Source organism: Danio rerio, chromosome 19, assembly GCF_052040795.2.
Source record: "Danio rerio strain M-AB ecotype USA chromosome 19, GRCz13ab, whole genome shotgun sequence".
Classification (NCBI taxonomy): Eukaryota; Metazoa; Chordata; class Actinopteri; order Cypriniformes; family Danionidae; genus Danio; species Danio rerio.
In genome coordinates this window covers 32,198,687-32,222,968 of record NC_141039.2, presented here as the reverse complement: position 1 = coordinate 32,222,968, position 24,282 = coordinate 32,198,687, and the positions used below count along the sequence as shown (strand labels likewise).

General features: G+C 35.4%; 1 long non-coding RNA gene across 2 annotated transcripts in view; it reads left to right on the top strand.

Moving 5' to 3' along the window:
- The window catches only part of LOC141379125 (uncharacterized), a 137,228-nt gene extending 130,378 nt beyond the window's left edge, over window positions 1–6,850 (top strand). For both annotated transcript variants that reach the window (XR_015516982.1, XR_015516981.1), the window contains one exon: window positions 5,499–6,850. This is a non-coding gene — a long non-coding RNA (uncharacterized LOC141379125). The remainder of the gene's footprint in view (window positions 1–5,498) is intronic.
- Window positions 6,851–24,282: the final 17,432 nt, after the last annotated feature.

Sequence of the window (24,282 nt, the reverse complement as noted above, 5' to 3'; positions counted from 1 at the left end):
GAGCCTGTGCAAATTTCGTAGCCTAAATTTTCTGTCCTTAACTGACAGGAGTGACACCCGGTGTGGTCTTCTGCTGCTGTAGCCCATCCGCCACAAGGTTCGACATGTTGTGTATTCAGAAATGCTGTCTGGCACCAAAAACCATGCCACGTTTAAAGTCACTTAAATCACCTTTCTTCCCCATTCTGATTCACGGTTTGAACTGCAGCAGATTGTCTTGACCATGGCTGCGTCCGAAATCACATACTTCCATCCTACAGCATATAGTACGCTTAAAACAGTATGCAAATTTGAAAAACAGTTTGTGAGAAGTACCCGGATGACTTACTACTTCCAGTGAGATTCTGAAGTGTGGATCCAATGCACGCTGCGCTATCCTGTGATGCCCTGCAAGAGAATTCATGAACGGGAGTGAAGCGATGCAACTCGGGTAGGTCACGTGATCGTGACAAAATGGCGTAGTATGTAGTATGTCCGAGTTCCATTCATACTGCTCACATTCATATCTCTATAGAATGTACTTTTCTAATGGCAGAGTAGAACAGTAGATTTAAATTCAGATGCAGTACCTACTGAGTAGTATGCAGTGTTGGAAGCAGTCCATGTCTACATGCCTAAATGAATTGAGTTGCTGCCATGTGATTGGCTGATTAGAAATTTGCGTTTATGTGCAGTTGGCCAGGTGTACCTAATAAAGTGGCCATTGAGTGTATTTTGTGTTGTGATGTATGATTGAAGAAATGCTTTTTGCATACATTTATTTATTAGGCTTGTCGAAAATTATTCATAAAAGTCACCTTATAAATAAATAAGTAAAACAATTATTATTTACATAAAAATGACCATCAAAAAGTCAAATGTCATCGATTGTGATGGTTTGGATATTAATTTATATCCAAAATGATTAAAAAGTTGTTGTTTTTTAATCTTTCCACTGTATTGGACACCAGTGTCTTGACAAATGAACCTTTTTTATTTTCAAAATCGTTTTCACAAAAACTTTATCAAGGTGTTCGGAAATGCTCAGACAGATCTTTTTAATCAGCTTCCGCTTCACTCATTTTACAGCGTGATATAAATTTTCGCCTGACAGGCGACTTTTTTTTTTTGTCATTCTCATTTCGTTGTAAACAGTGCAAGCTTCTGTCACAGACTGCAATTTAAAAAAGATTGTATGCGGAGCTTGTTTTGATTATTTCCGTCTCACAATGTTGACAACTCTCTGACATTGTGCTCCGACACTGAAAAGATTAATGGGGTTTCTAAACAAGCGCTTAAACTTCCAGCCACTTGATATAAAAGAGCTTGAGCCCATTTGAGGACTCATGAATACTTCTCATTATTTTACAGAATTATAACTGAAGAAGAAAACGAATGCTGTCTTTGAGGTTCTGAGATTTGTTTGAGGAGCTTAGACTCTCATTAAAGCATTTATTTCATTTATACAGGTTTTTAATTTATAGGACGCACAGAAACGTGGGCGATTCACTTTATGAAAAATAGATTTGGATATCATGAAGCTCATGAAGGGTTTCATTATTAATGAAAGTGTTTGGAGCTCTCATAAAAGTGGAATTAAAACTCACACGGACTACCTTTGAAATTATAGTTTGTTAATTTTTAATTGTCATGTGACATCTGATATACTCATTTTCAAAGGCACGAAGAGAAAGTTAACCATTTTAATTAAATCTGTTTGGGTTTTTAACTTTACTGATCCTCAGACAGTGTAAACCATTTTGAAACATCCAAGCATTTAAACTCTGAAAGCCCACTCAAGTTGTGAGCCAAGTTACTGGCAGCTTTTCTCAAAATATATTGAGATAATAATAAATAAATACACCCGCTGCTCGTTTCAGAGCATATCATGGGTTTAGGCGTCAGACCAACATGGGATTAATGCTGGTTGTCAAAAATGGCACCTGAACCACCACCTAGTGCGAATATGACACATACAAGGTTAAGGGAAATCATTTAAAGGAACAGCGCACACAAACATTGCAATTTTGTGATTATTTGTTCTCCCTCATGTCATTCCTCATTTTGCTTTTTCCACAGAACACAGAAGAAAGATTTTAGAAGCTTCCATACAATGACAAATGTGCTATTTCTGAAGCCATTCGGTAGCATTGTATGAGGAACAGACTTAAATTACTATTGTTATTCAATGTTAATCTTCCCATCTAGTGAACTGTAAACTCTGGGACAGCTGCAACTGAATCATTGAGTTCACTATGAAAACACTATGGGTGTTTACATGGACAAATTAATTCAGCCTGAATGAATCCAATCCCATTTTAAATTCTCGCAGTTCTGCTTTTATAAACCCATAAAACTTTTGATTGAAAGAAAGCTGGCATTTGTCAGAAGAGCTTTTTTTTTAAAGCAAATATTTTATAATTCACCCTCCACTGACCAACTTATAAGATGTAAGATTTAACATGGGCTTAGTGGCACTTTCTGAACCCAGTTGATGAAACTGTAATTGCGTATTTTATATTACTGTGCTACTAATTAGATTATGTCAGGTGTACAAAACCCTTTCCAATCCAATTGAAATTCATTTGGTTTGAAGTATTATCTTTGACTATGTTCACATGCAACCTCATAAAGTGCAATCATAATGAGATTTTATTCTGATTAACCTTGACTCCATGAAAACAATATTCTGATCAAACTAATGTAATTAAGCTCATAGTTGTTGCCAAATTGCATTAATCTAAGTGTTACACTGATTTTATGACGATAAACAGGCATTTAAGCCACTTCGTAATAGTGGTAATAGTATTATACTCAAAAGTGGCACATTTGTTACATGTGTAATTCTAAGAATGTGAATTACATGTGTATTACATGTGTAATTACATGTGTAATTCTTAATGTGTAAATCTCCCTGAGTTTCCCCCTAATATATCATGAAATGCGTATTTAAACCTAGAATAGTCTGGTTCTGTAGTTCAACTTCATTTTTTCGATAAAGTCTAAGCGGTTTTTAAAATGATCAGTGAATAATGATTGAAATTGCTTTCTTTTGCAGCTAGATCTCACAAGTAACTATTTTACTTATTTATCAGAGGTCTCCACAGCAGAACTGTTTCAGTATATGTTTTACACAGCGGATGCTCTTCCAGCCACAACCCAATACTGGGAAACACCCATACACTCTCACATTCACATACAGTTGAAGTCAGAATTATTAGCCCCCCCTTGATTTTTTTTTTTCTTTTTTAAATAATTCCCAAATGATGTTTATCAGAGCAAAGAAATTTTCACAGTATGTCTGATAATATTTTTTCTTATAGAGGAAGTCTTATTTGTTTTATTTTGGCTAGAATAAAAGCAGTTTTTAATCTTTTAAAAACCATTTTAGGGTCAAAATTATTAGCCCCTTAAAGCTATATTTTTTTCGATATTCTACAAAACAAACCATCCTTATACAATAACTTGCCTAATTACCCTAACCTGCCTAATAAACGTGATTAACCTAGTTAAGCCTTTAATTGTCACTTTAAGCTGTATAGAAGTGTCTAGAAAAATATCCAGTAAAATATTATTTACTGTCATCATGGCAAAGATCAAATAAATCAGTTATTAAAAATGAGTTAGTAAAACTGTTATGTTTAGAAATGTGTTGAAAAAATATTCTCTCCTTTAAACAGAAAATGGGGGAAACCAAACAGGGGGGCTAATAATTCTGACTTCAACTGTACACACTATGGCAAATTTAGTTTATTCAATTAACCTATACCACATATCTTTGGTCTGTAGTGGAAAGCAGAGCACCCTGAGGAAACCCATGCAAACATGGGAAGAACATGCAAACTCACACAGAAACGTCAACTGGCCCAGCTGGGACTCAAACCAGCGACCACCATGCCGCCCCTAATTGTACAAATAAAATTTTACAAATTACTATGAATTAGCCACTAAGTCAAAAAGTTTTAGTGAATTTTCATTGGGCTTCTTCTAATGCAAAGATTTTCTAGGGTGTCAAACTTAAATAATATTGCACAAGTCTCATGACCTACTTTATGACCTTTTTTTGCCATTGCTTTAACTTGACAGTCATATACCTGCTTGTTGATTCTTCCAAATTTCAATTTTTGTTGTGCTGTACAATAAAAGAGAATCATGCCATTTTGTCACAGCACAAGGGTGAGTAAATAATGACATAATTGTCATTTTTATCTCCTTTAAAAATATTTTATTAGAGTTTGAATGAGCTTCACACCATCAGGGTCCCCTTCAGTCACCACAGTCTGTTTTCTTCACAGCGGTATGTGAGTATTTCCACGCTGAAATATGACTGTTTTCCTGTGCTCTCTCAATGACTGTGTGAATCATCCAGTCAGATTCATACCACCTGGAGTGGCGTCACATGCCATTTCCTTCTGCCTAATGGTTCATTTCTTAATACCCCAAACTATAGCAATGAGGTTCTAATGTGCTTCACCCTGATGGATGAATGCATCTCTCTTTTACGACGATGGACTGTCTGTACAAAACCCACTGGAGAGCCTTCAGCTTGGCATTCTGTGGAAACGGAAGAAAAAACACTTGGAGATTCTGTGGATTTTATTGAAAGGGGTTGATGCCACATATTTGGTTATGTTGACAGGAGAGTCGTGACACTGTGGCACATTTCCCACAAGTCCAGGTGTTGGAGACACGTGATGACGGAAACAATGCAGAGCCGTCATGCAGTCGGGAGATGGAAAAGAACTGCTGACTCCTGAGCTTTTATTCTTGGGGTTAACTTGATGCATCGACAGCACATTTCACTAATTCAACACACATCACTGTAACACCACACAGCTGTATGTCATCAGAAATATAATGAAAGTGTGACTCGCAGGTTAACAAAAGGCTTCTGCCTTTGCTGAGGAGTAATGGTGTTTACCATATTTTCCAGGATACAAGTTGCAGGTTTTAATCATCTGAAATATGCTGTGCTCACACTGTGTGATTTGGGACATCACTGTGTGAATTGAAAATCTTAAAAAAGATTCTTATAACTTTAGGTAGTGTTACTGGTTTGACATTGAATTAAACAGCCGATTAATCCAACTCAGGCTCATTATTGATACGTACCCCTATATACATTTCTGGAGATCGTGAAATACATCTCAGGAGCTCAGTTTTTTTTTTCCTTTTTTTTCACAAATTCACCAGAGGTCGCTGTGTGCGCGTTTTCAGATAACATTTCTTTTGCAAGTGTCATTTGTGCCTGTTGTTCTCATGTAAATACACCAGAAACCGCTGTCAACTGACCAACTGACCGACCGATAACACCACCCACCCCCTTGCCTAAACTTAACCAATAGTGTTTTCAAAAGCACCAACTGACCCGATCACCCTTTCCCTAAACCCAACCGACAGTGTTTTCAAAAGCATGCCAGTTAAAGAAAAACCCTCACCTGATATTCACCACGTTTTCAGATCTTACCAAGTTCTCACCCTGTTATTTACTCATTTTATTTTTTGCCTTTTTGTTTTAGCTGGTTTCTGGAATCATCCTTTGCTTGACTTGAACCCTTTTGTCACGGTCAACTCCTCTCTGCATCTCAAGTCCACCGATGTACATGGTGAGGTACTGGGCAAACTGACAACAGCGAAAAAGCTGTCCACATGGAGGTAAGCAGTCAACTGGTAGCGGAAAAAGAAACAGAAACTGTCGGCGGCGTCAGAAATGTATACAGTGGTACATTTTCACAATGAGCCTGTGGTGCAACAATCCCAGCGGGGCACTTTGATGTGCAAAAAACAAATAAAAAATGTAAACCGTTTTGATGTCAGTTGGCTACCTTTATGTCAAAACTGTCCTGTAATCATTTTGACTTGCTTTTTGATGACAATTGAATGTCGTTTTGACATCAAGGTATTTTACATGAATTAGGGATACATGTAAATAAAGTGTAAATTGGAATTAGGAATTCAAGCTTTCAGATGTTCATTTATTCCTTTGCTGGAAATTAGAACAGATTTTAGAAATAGTTTTGAAACAAATCGTTGCGCTTAACAAATTAAATAATTATGTATAGGCTAATGGATATCTGTGCGTAGCCTACAACATGTTTCCCTATCCACGAGAGTGAAAGAGAAAGTAAAGAATGAGGAGGCTCATCTCTTATTCTCGTGCTGTAGATGGTCTGTTTGACTGTTTTCTCACTAGTGAAGCATTCAGAGTTTCCACTCACAAAGTCCACCATGTAAATAGCAAATGCGTTATGGCGCGACGCAACTGGCTCTTAAAGGGAATGGGAGATGAGACTCTGATTGTTTTATTCTCAAAACACACCTATAACTCATTAAGAGAATGACCTCAACCCTGTTAGACCATGCGTCACTGCGCAAAGCGGATTTTTCCGTTCCTAATATAGCAATAGTGGATTCCAACACGCACTTTGGACTTTGCACATGGATCGTCAAAATTGAGCCCAATATGTTTTGTGTCATTTTTTTGGTGGTCAAAGGGGCACCAATGTGTAGATGTAAAATGGAAAAGGTTTTGACATCAAATTGATTTTGCATTTTCGATGTGTTTTTATATGTATTTGTTGGTGTTGTTTTGACATCACGATGCCCACTTAGATACAATATTAAATTCTGGCAAATTCATATGATTTGAGATACTTTCCTGTGGAAACGTCTGTTAAACCATAAATATAGCAGTAATGTAACTTGGAGAGAGAGCTCTGAAAATATATATTTGAAGGGATATTGCAGCCAAAAATGAAAATTACCTCATTGGTTTTAAACAATTATGAGTTTCTTTCTACTGATGAATGCAAAAGTAGATATTTTGGAAACTGTTGGTTGCTGGCACTCATCAACTTCCATTGTGGGAAGTAAAATAAAAAAATAAAAAAAAATATGGAAGTGAATAGAACACCATTATTATTATGTTATATAATTATATATTATTTCATTGTTTGCAGACTGCAATTATTATTGTTTATTGTTTTATCTATTTCTTTACATTTCTTATTGCTGCTGCTGTTATTGCTTGTATCACTGCAATGACAATAAAGTCTCTTTAGTCTTTTTTGTACATAACAGTATGAAATAACAAAACTTTTAAGTTTAATATACTTTTAAGTTTAATATACTTTTAAGAGTAATATTCTGTGATTTCTGAAAGATCAATAATATAAAATGAGTCAAACTACTGTAAACTACTGTTTTTATTGCATGAATTCATTAATGATTATTTTTTCTGAATGTTATAAAGTTTTTTTGTTTAAAATTACAGTAATTAATTCTTGAAAAACACAAATGTCTTTGATTTATACCGAAAGCAAGGGTCAGCTTTTGTCACCATAGATTACAGTGTAAATTAAATCCACATTTTGGTTGTAGTTTGTAAACATTATGAAGAGTGCTTGACTAGCCCAATGTTTTAATGGTATGTCATGAGTTTTTCTTTAAATGACTAATTTCTTCTGTATTGTACATGGAGGTCAATGCTGAAGTTTGCCACAAAAGAAGATGAGATGGCCTGACCAGCACTGCTCCAAAGACACCAGCAGCTGCACAGGTACAAGTACAGGATGCAGCACTGAGGACCGTCCATCTCTACAGGTACAGACAGGGTTTATTCCTTATCTTTTGTAAATGTTTGAAATTGGGAATGCTTCTGCAGAAGACATGTCAGTTTTTATTTTGATGTAAACTATTATTTTGTAATGTAAATATGTGAATGTTTAAGTATAATTTAAGTCTTTATATGCATATTTATGTACATAAATAAATAATTACATGTTTAAATCTTTGTGTGATTTTGTTCCTCTGTGAGGGCACCACAGTAAAATTTCGCATAGGGCACCCTTTTGGCCAGCAGCGGCCCTGCATCTAGTGTACATAGTTTCACGTTAGGAAAGGCAGTCTTGATTTTACAAACAGTCGGCAAGTACCAAAGAACAGATGTAAAACATTGATCAAATGTAGTTTTCAGTTACGCTCATGTAAGTCATATTCAACTCGTTTAGTTTTTCCTTTATTCATTTTTGATTTTCGTCTTCAACACATGATTTATTTACAACACATTTTTAAACGTAATTGTTTAACCAACTCATTTCAAATATCTACTTTTTATCGTCCCCATAGTGACAGTCAGTGCAGAACATTTTACTAGTTATTTTGCAAGACAGTTGTATTCAGAAAAGCCTCTAAGTTTTTTATAGTCTTTTATTCAGATTAAACTGTAATTTAAAGACTTAATCAGTTAACTACGAAAGTTGAAATAATTAGTCAAATTATTTTGTAACTGATTTGTTGTGTATTTCAAAAAATATACAGTAAATATTTCTTAAGGAGGCTAATAATACTGACCTTTTTTATTTTTTTATTTTTATTTTTTAATTAAAACTGCTTTTATTCCAGAAATAAACAATAAGAAATAGAACTTGTTATGACTCCAGAATAATCATTTTTTAGGAAACACTGTAAAAAATTTCAAAAACAATATTTTAAATGAATGGGAGGGCAAAATAAATTGACCAACTGTAGGCCTATCTGTTAAAGTTTACAGGTGCAACAATGTGCCTTGATGAACTTGAATGTTAGAAATGTGTTATCCTACACCAGTACAAAGTTACTTGTCAAATAAACGAACAAGGAAGATTATTTTGAGTTTAAGTTATTTAATTAATTTGTTTATAAAGACTGCAGAGTGATGCATGTAAAAAAAATGACTTGTGTACCCCTGCCCACAAATGATCAAAGGAAATATGTTATTGCAATTTAAATATATAGAATATGAATTGATGTTTACTTTAAACTTGAATTATATTGTTCTATTAAAATTATGTTTCAAAAGATTGTGAAATTAAAGATTTTTCTAGAGTATAGGCACCGTTTTGTGTTTTTAAAAGTATCGATTTAGCACCAGTATCGAAATAAACTCAAACAATACCCAACCCTAATATATATATATATATATATATATATATATATATATATATATATATATATATATATATATATATATATATATATATATATATATATATATATATATATATATATATATAACTTAATTCTTTTAGGTGTACCAAGTAAAATAAGGTTCTTGCTTTTCACAGTGTACTGTATAGTGTGTTGTCTACATCTTTATATATATATATATATAAATAGTGTTTATGAATCGTTGATGTTGTAGCTTTGTTATGAATGCCAACTGTTCTTGTTTAGAGCTTTTGTGCTTAAACTAGGGGTGAAACGAAAGGCCTGCCAAGCTGATTTCAGCCTCATACACAGTTGTGGCCTTTGAAGATGTATCTTTTAGCCTTTAGGTTGTGGCAGGCCTCTTTATAATGCTTTCTGCTATAAATATCCATCCATAGGCCTACAACACAATGACTCACAATGATCTCCAGTAATCCTGTTAGAGGATTCTGGTCATGCATAAACACACACTTCATCAAAACAGACATTGCTCTTCACTGTGATGTGGGTGTCTGAGCTGATCTTTCAAATGCCCCGGTCAAGCAGCCTCTCATTTTTTTAAATTGTAAATCTTTTAGGCAATGTTAAATTGATTCAAAGCAGAGGCTGACCGCTGAAACACACACACACACACACACACACACACACAAACACACACACACACACACACACACACACTCGGTTGTATTGTGATATTATTTTCAAATCCGTGCTTGAATTTCTAAGAGGATAGCACTCATCTATCACTGATAACAGATCCCTCAAGTCTGAAATATGTTACTTTGTTTGCATGGAAAGATAGTTTCTCAGCTAAAATGAATAATTCACATTTTGATTTATTCAGACTGTGTTATTCCTGGATCCTAAAAAAAATTAGGGCCAAAATACTTTATTTTATTATACAATGTGTGTATATATATATATATATATATATTAGTTGTCATGTAGGCAATGGTCAAACACAGAAGCAAACAGGAACATACAAGAAAATCCGGAAGTGTAGTCAGGTCACAGACAAATGGTTAATACAGGCGGCAGAAAATGTTAACGAAAACAAGGCAAGGGTCAAACAGAGAAACTAAACTAGGAAAACGCTTCATATATAAACCAAAAAGACTCAATGCAACGTGTGTGTCAAAGTGAGCAGTCTATAAAGTCAGATTAATAAGTCCTTGAGCAGCTCCCAGCTGGGTGTGATCAATGGACAACTGGAACAGGTGTGTGTGTGTGTGTGTGTGTGTGTGTGTGTGTGTGTGTGTGTGTGTGTGTGTGTGTGTGTGTGTGTGTGTGTGTGTGTGTGTGCGTGCGTGTGTGTGTGTGTGCGTGCGTGCGTGCATGCGTGGTCCCTAAAGGGAGTTATAGTTCATATGGTGGCAGAATTTTAAATTGTAGTCTATGTGAAAATACATGTTTTCCATTGATCTGAAGTCTAGATCGCTGGTGATCGTGAAAAGTATAACAACATGCGTGTTGCTTTTATTACTTTGGGTGATTTATTATAAACACTACCATTTACATTTTTTTATTCATGTAATAAGTGGCACTGGTGACTTTTTAGTGAATTGCAACTTATTCTTGCTCACTGACTGAACAAGCAACTGCATTTGATTAAACAATATTGCTATATTATTAGATGATATTAGATGGCATTTTAAGAACATTATGATATGAATGCATAAACTGTAAAAATGTATTTTTAAAAAGATATTTTTGGGACTGTGAGACTATAGTTTGGATTAATTCATTCTCTGCATGATGCATGAACATTAGAAAACAAAATAACTCTCGATATTATCCAGAACTTTACATGCATTTGTTTCATGTTCACATCACTTTTGTCAAAAGTTTAAATTTAGATTAAAAAAATTAGACATTAGTTATAGTCTGTTGTTTTATGTTTATAGTCTATTTATATATATATATATATATTAGCTGGTGTGTTTTAAAAGAGTGATAGAACTTGCATTTAGAAAATATAAAACTGATATAGACATCCAAAGCTTGCAGTGTGTCACTTCTGCTTAATTGGATTTAAGTCTTTCACATTAAAATCACTCCACAGGCTTTCACAGATAACACTCGAAGCTGTTTACACATTAGCAACAATAAAGCAATTAATACATCAAAATGCTTACAAAGCCCATTTAATAGAGGTTATATTTCAGTCTCATAAATTTTATGTACTCCCCTAAAAAAATGTGGTTATATAACATCATGGGGCGACACAGTGGCGCAGTAGGTAGTGATGTCGCCTCACAGCAAGAAGGTCGCTGGTTCGAGTCTTGGCTGTGTCAGATGGCATTTCTGTGTGGAGTTTGCATGTTCTCCTTGCGTTCGCGTAGGTTACCTCCAGGTGCTCCGGTTTCCCCCTCAGTTCAAAGACATGCAGTAAAGGTGAATTGGGTTGGCTAAATTGTCCATATAGTGTATGAGTGTGAATGAGTGTGTGTTTCCCCAGAGATGGGTTGCGGCTGAAAGGGCATCTGCTGCGTAAAAACGTGCTGGATAAGCTGGTGGTTCATTCCGCTGTGGTGACCCCGGATTAATAAAGGGACTAAGCCAAAAAGAAAATGAATGAATAATATCATGGTTACTAAAAACAGCAGCAGCATTAGGCTATCTGAAGTTTTACTTAATGCACTTTAAATTGTGTAAGTTGATTAAACATTATCATGGACTTAAACATGCAAAAACAGTTTCTTTTTTGCTTTTTTCTCTGTGTTAAAAAATGTAACCTAGTGCATCACCCTAACTGAAATCTACAGCCTAACAGATGCTATTTTAATGTTCATTTTTTGGATGCCAAGCCGAGCAAGATTCAAACTCATGACCTTTTGCACTTAAGGCGAGAAATACTCCTCTGAGCCACATCAGCTCACGTTGATAAGAAGCTGAGCCTCCATAAGACTGAAATCCCCAAATCGCCTTGGACAGCACCTAATTTAAAGATTATGTTATCATATAATCCGATATAATACATGTTACAACTTCACCGGAGCACTTGAATCGATCGAAATGTGCAACTGCACCCAATTCACTACTTTTTTTTTTAAGTATTGTTTCCCCTGTTGTTATCTTATTTTATGGTGTAATGCTGTTTTTGTATTGTCACAAGTTGAACAACCACAAATTTTTGATTCAATTAACTACTGTATATGTCTCCATGTCTGTACATAGCGTATTGGATTTATATATTAGATGCAAAAACCTCTAAAAGGCATATGATATTTTTTTCTATAATTTGCATTTTTCTCTGACTCCCGTGTGTAGGCTCAGTAATTTTACTTTTATAGTGACTAAATAGTTCTTTTCATTGCCTTTCAAGGGAAAAAACTGAACATAAACATAGAGGGCGGATTAAATTAGCTTTTTATAGGTAAACATTTCCAACGGCATTTTTTTTTCATCTCATACAGTATATTTCGTATATATATATATATATATATATATATATATAGTTGAAGTCAGAATTGTTGCAACCCGGGCTCATTGCGGAAACGTAGCCCCACGGACGTTTCTGCGGACCGCGATTTACGTCCCGGAAGGTACGTATTCGAGCGGTTTTTTGTTTTCGCGGGAGGCCGCTGTGTGCGTTCCCCGGACTCAATCCCAGTCGTCGTCCACCGCAGCCGGCTCCTCCTCTGGGGTCTCCGCTCCGCCGACGCAATGCTGTGAGCTAAGCGGACAAACTGATTGCATCGGGAAAGCCCTCCACTCGGAGAGGCGAGCCGTCGGCCGGCGAGCGCGAAGAGGAGGGGCGGAGCAACGCCACACCACCCCACAGCGTTCGCTCGAAAAAAAACAAACGCGGCCTTTACGTACCTCCGGCCACGTAAATTGCGGTCTCCAGAAACGTCCGCGGGGCTACGCTTCCAGAATGAGCTTGGGTTGGAATTATTAGCCCCGCTTTTAATTTTTTTTCTTTTTTAAATACTTCCCAAATTATGTTTAACAGGGCAAGGAAACTTTCACAGTATGTCTGATAATATTTTTTCTTCTGGAGAAAGTATTATTTGTTTTATTTTAGCTAGAATAAAAGCAGTTATTAATTTTAAAGCTAAATAAGCTAAATGTTTGGTTATCTTAAGGCTAAATCTTTTTTCAATAGTCTACAGAACAAACCATCGTTAAACAGTAACTTGCCTAATTACCCTAACCTGCCTAGTTAACCTAATTTACCTAGTCATGCCTTTAAATGCCACTTTAAGCCGTATAGAAGTGTAGAAGTGTCTTGAAAAATATATAGTTAAATGAGAAATGAGAATATATAAATCTTGTATAATAACTGTGCTACAAATGTGGTATTGCTTTAATAATATTAATTTATATTTGGGGCATAATCATGTGTATAAAAAGGAAAATCAAATATGAAGAGTCTCAAATCCTTTTGTATGAGGAACTACAGCATTCATTCACATCTGCAGCTGATGTCAGAACAGCAGAAACCGTTACTTCACAAACATCACTTTAGAGGTAGTATTTGAATGATTCTCCAGCGTAATGTCTAAAGTGATGACAAAAAAATGTAATTTTTGCTAACATATTAAGATTATAAGGCTGAACGGCATGAAATCCCCACATGCACCGAATCCAATGCTCCAAAATTATAAATATTTTAAAATAGGCACTATCTTTATAAATAAATTGCATAGTTGCAATCTAAACAACTACATTCTTGACTAAAAAGCCTCAGAAGTACATTATATTGTCCAACAGCAGCAATATTTGTCAAACTGTAGAGTGTCCTCTGCTTGCCAATGTATGTATGCAGAGTAATACACATGAGTTGTCAGATACAGCCGACTTTATTCCAGCCCAAATGCTGTTCAACCAGCACTACCTACTGGGCCATGGCTTCGCCACATATTAGATTAATATTTTATTACATTTTTATTTATTTAAATCGAAATTAATGTATTTACTTTTACTGTCGGTGAGTGGAGGGTGAAGAGGCAATACGAGTGCTGTTATTTTACACTTGGTAAGTCAACATTTTAATATATTTTCATGAAGTCAACTTAGCATGTCACATTTAAATTCTCATAATTGTGTCAGGTAATATTCATAACTTTTTTCTTAATTTTTTAGAAGTAATGAGCATTGATGCATTAAATCATAATTTTGGATATTTAAAAGTGTATGTTATGTGTACTGTATGCTATAAGTGTATATCGAGTGTGTGAATTTTGACTTTTTATCAGTTTTCCCTTCTATTTGGCTTCTTTAGTTTTCCTCTCAACTCAGTCTGCAATGTATTTTGTAGTATTTTAAAACAATGCACCGGCAGAAAAGGAATGGCTTTTGGAACAAATCATAAATTCAGCATAATCGAGGTCTATGTATAATTCAACAGCAGGGAGCTACAAGAGCACAAGTTCTCTTCCTGAGGCGTCGTTAAGTTGCCATTTACTGTAACACACATAATAATAAGTTTAGCTGTAACTTAAATACACGTCACTAATTACAAAGATTACACCCCTGCAGCGAACTGCAGGGCATGATAGTAAACTCAAGTACAAGTTCCTTATTCTCAACCTTCCTTAACCCTCACTCTTAATAAAGGTTGCAAAAAGATCCTTTCAATGAAGAGTTCACCATTTTCCCATCCATTGTAGGTACTATATATATGTATGTGAAGAACATTTGTAACCATGGACCCCCATCATGGATCACCTAAATGCTGAATAAATAAGCTTTCCACTGGTTTATGATTTGTTAGAATTGGAAAATCTGGAATCTTAGGACTTAAAAATATCAGTACAGTGATGATTACTGCAGTGGTTCAAGTTGTAGTTTTGAAAAAAATGACAGTATGATGGTGTAAATCTGTAAATTTTTGTCAAATTGCCTTCGACAATAATGATGAAAATAAGCAAAGTTAGAATAGCAAGATATGTGGGGGAACATTGCATATTATGCGACTATATTGTATTAATATATGGAGCAGTTCCATCTTACTCTTAGATCGAAATTAATTCACAGAATACTAGAAAATTGAATCTTTTAATAACAATATTTCATTGTGGTTACATTTGAACTGGTTACAGGATAAGTGTATGAAATGCTAAAACGTATAAAATGAAACATGATATTAGTTGTACCTTGCATGAAGTTAAAAAGTTACCTGCATTGACCCTTTTGGTTAAAAAAAAAGACAATTGGTTGGCAATCAAAACAAAAAATGATTTTCATCTTTTCATATGTGTACTGAGAAAATCATCTTTAAAAGTGTTCAAATTAGGTTCTTAGCAATGCTAATTACTAATCAAAGTTTTGATATATCTATGGTATTACATTTACAAAATGTCTTTATTGAACATCACAATACATACTTACACATACATACAATAGTGTAAAAAGTTTGCCCCTAACTGATTTCTTTTCCTTTTTTTTTTTTTTTTTTTGCATGTTTGGCACACTTTAATATTTTAGTTTCTTAAAACATTTTAATTAGTCAGCACGTTTTAATTTAATTAGTCTAAAACAACAAGTAAATACATGCAGTTTTTACTGGAAGGTTTTTTATTTTTAAGGGAAAACAAAATTCAAAATTACATAGCCCTGTGTGAAAAGTGTTTGTCCTTAAACCTAATAACAGTTTGGGTCACCCTTAGCAGCAAAAAATGCAATCAAGTGTTTTTGGTAACTTCCAAAAAGTCTGTTATAGTGCTGTGAAGAAATTTTGCCGACTCATCTTTGTAGAAATGGTCAATTATAAGCCACGATGGAGGGTTTTTGGACATGAATCCCACTTTAAGAGCATCCCACGGCATCTCAATGTAATTCGGGTCAGGACTTGGAATAGGGTGCTTCAAAGACTTTATTTGGATTATTTTGACAGGTTTTTGATGATCTGAATAATGTGCAAACAGATAAGAAATCAGTAAGGGGGCAAACACTTCTTCACACCACTGTAAATACATACATACATACATACATACATATACACACATGGACATTCACACACACATACAGTACATACATACATACGCACATACATACATACATACATACATACATACATACGTACATGCATCATATTCTTATAGTTTTTAGCATTTTTGTATACAGTTGCTAGATACTCATAGAAATATAACCATGCAACTTAAGACTCACTGTAAGTTTTGTGCTCCAGCGTCATCATTTAATTATCTAAATATATTTTTTTTTTATCATAAACAACATTTTGTTGGAATGAAGAGATTCCATGAACCATAAATGACCCACATGGAACCATCCATCCCATTGAAAAACTATTATATTCTGAAGAGTCTCAGGTTATCTGTAGTATGTACTCCTGAGTAAGACACTTGCATTCACTAAATGACATATGCAACCTATTTTACTTCAATAACATGAAGAATTTGTGTGAAAAAAAAAAAAAAAAAAAAAACGATATTCACCATAGGGGAATGAAGAAGAACATGATTTTTTATGGATATTGATCAACAGCAACTGATTGTATCTTATATGTTGCAACCTGTATATTGATGCTTAAAGGTGAAGGACTCAAAAAATGTAAGTTTAATAAAATTTTTTTTTTTTGAGGTGCAGATTATCTTGACATTTTGATGATTGATTTTTTTTTTTCTTGTAAAAATAATGCGCACTGTGTTCACAAAAGGTCCGGCAACATGCATTATGAAAACAGGCTCAGTGTTGATTCCATGTTGACATTAAAATAAGCTTCATTCTGTCAGGGTTTGTTTTAGGGGATGAGACAAGGACTCAGAAGTCTCTTTGCTAATAAAAAAATGAAACAAAACTCTGGATGAGGCAGTGGAAGAACACAGTGAGTGTGCAGTAGACAGCAAATTGGCACAAGTCAAAAACAAAGGGATAATAGATAAGGAACAGAGATGGTCTGAATTTTGCAGATGGAAGGGTGCTTGGCTCTGGCGTTGGAGAAAGTGTAATAACTAACTTCAAACAGCCTTTCACAATACAGCTTTGACGTTGACTGACTTTCTTCAGCGATGTGTGACTGTTTATGGAGTCCATGATGAAATGAATGAGAAGTGTGGTAGAACGTATACTGGTCACAAAACTGTCTATAGACCTTTTTTTATAATCAACCTTCTCAGCATTTCTGATGGAAAATCTAAAAATAGATTAATTCAAATACAAATATAGCTGCAAGCAGCAATTAAGGGGCCAAGCAGTCCAGAGACAGAATGAGCACATCTGAGCACATTTGTCGGTGCTGTAAACAAAACCCATTTCACCTATTGACATGAATTTCACAACACTTGGTCAACATGGTCTGACAATGATCTGAGCCAAATTGGGTGATATTTTGGCAAACGGTCAAGGGAAAGCTTGCAAAAAATATTAACTGAACAACATCAATATGGCAGACAGGAAGTTTAGCCAAATAGAGCATATTTGTTCTTGGCATGACTCAATTAATAAGTTGAGATAAATTTTACCTAATAAACATATGCAGTCTAAAGTTTTTAGCAAATTTATGATTTATTATTGATGGCTAGTGACCAGTTTATACCTCCTGACCACGAGGTGGGACTGTTACCAAAAGTATGTGTTGGAGCCAGTGACGCCTCTGAAGTTTAGTGTCATGTTCAGTGTATGTTAAAACATTGTAGATTTCCAGCCTCAGATGCACTTTGACATCATACTTGCACATTTGTCGATGCCGTAAACCGTTTCACTGATCAATATGAGTTCCATACCTTTTGAAAAGAAAGTTTAAAAAAAAAAATCAAAATGGCGAACAGAAAGTATGTCCAAATATGGCATGTTTGATATCAATGTTATCAGCATGACCCAGTAAACAATTTGATTGAAATTTTACCACAGTAAACATATGCAATCAACATTTATTAGCTATTTTGGAAGATTCATTAGTGATGGTTAGTTAGGGGTTTTAACACATGACCACTTGGTGGCACTATTACTAAATTTATGTGTAAGGTTATTGTGTTTAAACAATATGTTTAAAAAAAGCAGAATTACAGCATCAGACGATCATGCCAGCACTTTTGTTGTTGCCGTAAACAAAAACCATGTCACCTGAATTTTATAACTTTTACTTTAACTTCCCAGCATGGTCTGAAGAGCGGCCCAATGTGGACAAAATCTGAAAATCAGGAGGAGGAGACTCTAGTCTAGGAGGAGTTCGAAAAAATAGGTGTTCGATAAATAACAAAATGTCGGACAGGAAGTTGAGTTGATTTTGGCATATTTGGTATTAATGGTTTTGGCTTGTATATTTATAACTTATATTTTATAACAAAACAAGTGTCATGTCAATGAGGAAAGTTTAGAAAAAGTTAATAGCATTTTTAAAAAACTTTTGGCCACAAGGTGGTGCTGCTTCAGAGGTTTTTGGGTACCTTCAGGGCATGGTGTTGAAGATGCATAACATGTTTTGTAATGATAAGTGAATATGTTTGCAAAATATAACAATTTTTGACCACTAGGGGGCAGTGCACCGAAACACTGCAGATCATCTCATCTTATGTCATAACACCCACCAAGTTTTTTTTTTTTTTTGTGAATACGTCAATGCTTTACAATGATATCGCCTCAAGTCCATTTTTTGTGAGCCCTTTGCTAAATTTGTTCACAAGTTAAACGAAAACGGTTGGTCGAATCAACTTGAATTCCATAGCTTTTGTTCAACATGTTTTGTAGATCATGTAATTCAATTTTGGTGATAATCAGATAAACAGCCTAGGACAAGTTCGATCAAACAAGTTTTGCAAAGTATTTTAAAATAGCGAAAAAACTGTATTTGTAAAATCCCTAGTCTGCAGTTAGCTAGGTAAAAAACTCGTACAATCCCCTAAAATTTGAAATTTTCACATAATCTGGTAATTAAGGGCCTGGGGATGTTGGAAGGTTACACCTTTGGAAAGGTTTTGCGCTCACACTATGCATGGCTACTGTAGTGCTATGCATTCACATTTCCCAAATGACACAACACTGAAGTTCCCAATCTGAAGGAGAATGTCCTGGTTACTAGTGTAACCCATTTTTCTCAAAGGCGAAAACAGAGACGTTGTGTTTCTGTGCCAAAGTAGCTGGGTTTCCAGCTGGAAGCTGAGTGTTTGGCTTCTTCAGTGATTAAAGTTTGACTTGCTCTCCTTCAGGTATTGGCTATATACTCAGCTGATTAAGATCAGACGCACAAGTTAAGAGCTGAGCTTTGCCAATTAATAGGCATTTATTGGCCCATATTTGGGCATACATGTGGTCTTTGCTTACCATGTTTTCTCATGTGTCTCATGTATGTTTTTGGCATACCGTACATGTGCATCTACATGTTTTCCACGTATGTCTCTAGCATACATGTGCACCTACTTGTGTTCCTCAAATATGTCTCATGTAAGTCTCAGGCAAACTTGTGCACCTACATGTGTTCCACATATATTTCTCTTGTGTGTCTCTCACATGCATGTGCACCTACATGTTTTCCACAGTATATATCTCTGGCGGATGTCTTTGGCATACATGTGCACCAATATGTTTCCCTCATATATGTCTCATGTATATCTCTGGCATACTTGTGCACCTACATGTATTTGCACAAATATGTATCTTATAAATCTAGCATACGTGTACACCTACATGTTTCCCCTTAAATGTCTCATGTAATGGAGTTAACTTTTTAATAAATGTTCAGCGTCGGCACCACGCCTCACTTTGTCTTCTTAACCAGTCACCTACTCCCTTAAACATATTTAAGGAAGACCATCTCTTTAGCACTGTAGCACTATTTCCTCGCTTCCCATTCACAATCCTATAACCCTCTTCATTCCTACATGTAGGTTGCATCCGTGCATCTAGATGTTTTCCACATATGTCTTATGTATGTTTCTTGCAAATATGTGCACCTACATGTGTTCCACAAATATGTGTCATGTATGTCTTTGGCATACATGTGCACCTACATGTTTTTCCGATATATGTCTCATGTATTTCGCTGGCATACATGTGCACCAATATGTTTTCTATATATATTTCTCGTGTATGTTTCTGGCATACATGTGCACCTACATGTGTTCCACATATATGTATCGTGTGTCTCTGGCATACATGTGCACCTACATATTATCCTCAAATACGTCTCATGTATGTTTCTTGCAAATATATGCACCTACATGTGTTCTAAAAATATGTGTCATGTGAAGAAGATACGGAATAATAATAATAATAGAAACGCCAACGAAAACAATAGGTGCCTCCGTACCTGCGATGCTTGGCCCCTAAATATTATTATATTATGTTATATTATATTATATTATATTATATTATATTATATTATATTATATTATATTATATTATATTATATATTCCTGATGATATGCCATTTTTACACCAAAGCAATTTATTCAGCATAATGGAGACTCTTGTTTATTGACATCCATTAAAATGAAATGGCCTCTTGTCTCATTAACTGCTTGTGTCTCAAGAACATTGGCTTGTTACTTAAAAAAAATACATTTTCAATAGCAAAGCTATACCAATGTACCAAATTATAGTTGCAGTGTTATGTGCTACATAATTACTTGTTGTACACAAATAAGTTTGCCTTGAAATATTTATTAATTAATGAGTAAACTAGCCTGGCAACGCAGTGGCGCAGTAGGTAGTGCTGTCACCTCACAGCAAGAAGGACGCTGGTTTGAGCCTCAGCTGGGTCAGTTGGCGTTTCTGTGTTCGAGTTTGCTTGTCATCCCACAGTCCAAAGACATGCGGAACAGGTGAATTGGGTTGGCTGAATTGTCTGTAGTGTATGAGTGTGTATGGGTGTGCATGGATCCGCTCCGTAGAACATGTACTGGATAGGTTGGCGGTTCATTACGCTGTGGTGACCTCAAATTAATAAAGGGAAAAGCAAAAAAGAAAATGAATGAATGAATGAATAAACTAGCTTTTGAACTTCACAAACCTGTTTGTGAAACCCTGACTTGTATTGCACTTCAATGTATGCACTTAACAGTGAAATAAGTGAGTTTAAGCATAAAAAAAGAAAATCAAATCTGCCAAAAATGGATTAATTCTTCATTTTAAGAAAGTAACATGTTTTTAACAATTTTCTTTTGTTAAATAGTTTGTGACACGAATCAAAGCTAATTTTGAGTTGTATTTTTAAATCAACCGAGCTGTTTAGATCATTGTAAAAGTTTTAATAAAATATTTTTTTCATTGCATTGTAAAATAATAATAATAATAATAAAATAATAATAATAGATAACATTATTAATCACAAGTTATACAATTTGTAACCAACCTATCTTGCTTATTTGCTTAGAACAACTAATCATTTCAACAGCTTTATTTGCCTTTATTTAAAAAATAAATAAACAAACATAAAACTCTAAGATATTAATAAATAAAATTATGTGTATAGATTAATCTGTAGAAGAACCCTGTGTAATCGTCTCAGATGAGCATAGAGGATGGCAGTAATGTGATGGTTTAAGCAGTAGGTGAAATATGGGTGTAAAGAGTCACCTCAGCAGCAGCTGCTGTCTGTGTTTACTGTACAGTTATGGAAACGCAGATCTGCAGTATCGTTTCAGCCCCGTCCTGATTGAAGGTAATCATGCAGACTGACGTCTAATCTAAAAGAAATCACAGAGAGCGGGGAAATAAATTAAAGTGTGCTTTTGCTTGGGTTCTGAAAACCAATAGTTGGGCATGTGTGATGTGTTTTTGGTGTAAAGAGGTTGGAGGAGGATGCGAGGCCCGGGGAGGGGTGTTGGGGGAAGAAGGTGGTCATAATAGATTTTCATTCACTAGAAAGAAAGAGGAATGGATTTTATTACAGTGGAAACAATTGAGTCTATAATGGTTTTTGAACTCGCTCTCCTTGGTCTTTCTTCTTTTCTTTCATCTTTAGCTGTTGGCTTTCGTCACACAAGACTGATGGGGAATAGTGAGTTTTTTTGCTGTGTAAAGATTCGGTTACACAGGACATGTTTCTGCATATTTTTTTAGTGTCCTAGATACATTATCATAGTAGTATTTCATATTATTAGTTAATTTTATTAATTTTGTTGTGTGTTTTTGTCATTTGTTTTGGTGTTTTTTTAACCACATTTATTGTTTAGTTGACAGTACACTCTTACAAAGGTTCACAACTAGGTTTTCACAGCAATGTCAAAGAAGAACCGTTTTTAGTTCACTCAAAGAGCCTTTCAGTTTTTAAAAGATCCATTTATTCAACCCAAGCTCATTCTGAAAACGTAGTCCCACGGACGTTTCTGGAGATAGCGGAATACGTCCCGGGAGGTACGTACGGCTGCATTTATTTTTTTCAAGCGATTGCTACGGGGCGGTGTGACGCTGTTCCCTTTCGCGCTTGCCGGCCAGTCGGCCGACCGCTTACCTCCTTGTGGAGGGCTTCCCCGCTGCAACCCGTTTGTCCACTCAGCTCATCGTGTACGTCGGCAGGATTGAGTTGGCAGTCAATCATCCGGTCAGTCGGACAGCGGCCTCTGGTGGGTTCACGCGAGAACAGCGCGGGCGCGAACTGCACTCGCGAGAGGCGTTTGAGATGCGAAAAAGCGCACAACAGCGGCCTCTCACGGATTCGCAAAAGCTGCAGCCGTACATACCCGCCGGGACGTATTCCACGGCCTCCAGAAATGTCCGCGGGACTACGTTTCCACAATGAGCTCGGGTTGCATTTATTTATTTATTTATTTTTTACATTTATTAAGAACTTTTCAATGATCTAAAATAGGGCAGCAATAAATAGAATTGAAATTGCAGGTGTTATTACAGACTGGTTTATACTTCTACGTTGAGTAGAAGGCCTGACCCATGGTGACTGCCTTACACTCAGCCATGCATTTGTACTTCTGCATGCTGTTTAATAACACTTCCGAAACATTAGTTGGCAGTAAGCTTAAATGTTCCTGTGTATTGAGTTTCTTTGTAGATGTTTAGTTTTTTCTGAATGCTACCTTAATGTACAAGTAGCTAAAACTCATTGATGCAGAGGCGGGAAACGGAGGACATGCAACAACTTTAATCAGAAGGTTAACAAAACAAAAGTTTGCATCTGGAGTTCCTACCCACACTCATGTAGTTGCAGTTTTGAAAGGTGGGCATCTGTTTCAGCCATGACGAGGGCTATGCGACCATGCAAAGGCTGCGTTGCAGCATACGTGTGCACACAGAAGTATAAATGAACCCTTAGCAAAGCTGACATCTTGTTTGTGATCAGTAGTAAAGGTAGCCGAAGGCCTGAGGGCGCTCTCATAGGGCAGATTTCACACAATTATTTTAAATTCAGTTTAATTTAAATGGTATATTTCCTCAGTACTTAACTCATTTTTTTTTTCTAAATAGCACAGCATTTATATTTATTTATCTATTGGATGGACACATTTAGATTAATTGTGCATTTTTATCCACTAACATACAATCCATTTATTTGCATTATTAGCAATAAAAATATTTTCTATTAAAAAAAGAATTTTTATTTAAAAATTTCTCAACATAACACTCAAAATTCAAACATTATTTTTTTAGTTTAATTGGTGTTTAACAGTGAGTGGCTAATTTGTAACAACCTGTGACAACTAACCCAGCTATGTCATGTTTTCTTAAAAATTGGCTAGCAGTCACTGTGTTTTACATTTTTCAAAATAGTTCCATATTTTATCTAATCACAACAGTATAAGATTTTACCTACATACTTTGAAAGATTGTTTTAAAATAAAAAATATCGATTGTAAAAAAGTTTTTTGCTTCCAAAATGTTTTCTTCTGTGTTTCTCATGAAAATTTCGCAGAACTTTTTCAATAATTGGCAGGAAGACATCTGCCGACACTGTGGTAAAAACCTCAGGAGCATGCCATGATTAACTCTGAGCAAATACTGTACCTCTGCAAAAACTACATTTTACCCCATGTTATTTTGTGCCCTGCGGTCCCCTAGCTTGTCAGGAATCACCCTGTGACCATGAAAGCCACTTTGGATTAATCACCCTGCCCTATTCTAAAGAACTTTTTTTTTTACAGTTTAAAGAGTCTTTTGTAGTTTGGAAAGGTTTCATGGAGGTTAAAGGTTCCTCATAGAACCACTGATGCATTTTTTTGTAAATTACTATTTATTCAGAACTTGTAATTCTGCATATACAGTGTGTCTTTCTTGATCCAGACATATTTTTCATCATGGCATTTTATTAGTTTATCTGTCTTGTCTTACTTACTTTTCATTTGCTTGGGTTCAATCGGAATGTGAACCTTTTAATTCTCAGTCGATCTGCAGAGCATCATGAAAATGCATAGTTAATAGGCAAGACAAATGCAATGGTTGAATGGTCCTTTTTATGCTTCTGAACCTAACACAGATCTT